At 34.6% G+C, this 1,045-nt stretch overlaps 1 pseudogene; it reads right to left on the reverse strand.

Moving 5' to 3' along the window:
* Positions 1-547: 547 nt before the first annotated feature.
* LOC120597327 (uncharacterized) lies at positions 548-663 on the reverse strand (annotated as a pseudogene).
* Positions 664-1,045: the final 382 nt, after the last annotated feature.

Consider the following 1,045-nt stretch of genomic DNA (forward strand, 5'->3'; position numbering starts at 1 on the left):
ACCAAAACCATGTGATAATTTTTTTTATACACATGTCTTTAAATAATAGTATTTTAATTTATTTTTTAAAAATGTTTTAGTTTTTATTTTTCAATTAGAGTTGACATTAAATACTATTTTATATTAGTTTCAGGTGTACAGCTTAGTGGTTAGACATTTTACAAAATGATCTTCCCTATTAGTCTAGTACCCACTATACATAATTATTAAAATATTATTGACTATATTCCCTGTGCTATACTTTACATCCCTGAGACTATTTCGTAACCGCCAATTTGTATTTCTCAATCCCTTCACCATTTTCACCCAGTTCCCCAACTCTCTCTCCCATCTGGCAATCACCAGTTTGTTCTCTGTATCTATGAGTTTGCTTCTATTGTTTGTTTGTTTATTTTTTTCCTTAGATTCCACATACAAGTGAAATCATACAGTATTTATATTTCTGTCTGACTTATTTCATTTAGCACAATACCCTCTAGGTCCATCTATGTCATTACAAATGGTAAGTTTTGGGTTTTTTTAATTTTTTATTATTTATTATTATTTATGCCTACAGCACCTGGTCTTTCTAGGTGGTCTCCCATCCAAGTACTAACCAGGCCCGACCCTGCTTAGCTTCCGAGATCAGACATCGGGCTTGTTCAGGGTGGCATGGTCGTAGACATGGACTGTGGCTCCACTGGGACGCGAACCCAGAACCTTCTGCATGTAAAGCAGACGTGCTAACCACTACACTATCGAACCACATCCAGGTTTTTTTTTATTATTATTATTATTATGGCTGAATAATATTCCATTGTATATATGTACTACAACTTCTTTATCCAATCATCTATTGATAGGTGCTTAGGTTGCTTCCATATCTTGGCTATTGTAAATAGTGCTGCAGTGCACATGGGGGTGCATATATCTTTTCAAATTAGTGTTTTGGTTTTCTTCAGATAAATACCCAGTAGTGGAATTACTGGGTCATAGGTAGTTCTCTTTTTAATTTTTTAAGGTACCTCTAAACAGTTTTTCGTAGTGGCTGCACCAATTCACCATC

Source organism: Pteropus medius, unplaced genomic scaffold (assembly GCF_902729225.1).
Source record: "Pteropus medius unplaced genomic scaffold, Ma_sr-lr_union100, whole genome shotgun sequence".
Taxonomy (NCBI): domain Eukaryota; kingdom Metazoa; phylum Chordata; class Mammalia; order Chiroptera; family Pteropodidae; genus Pteropus; species Pteropus medius.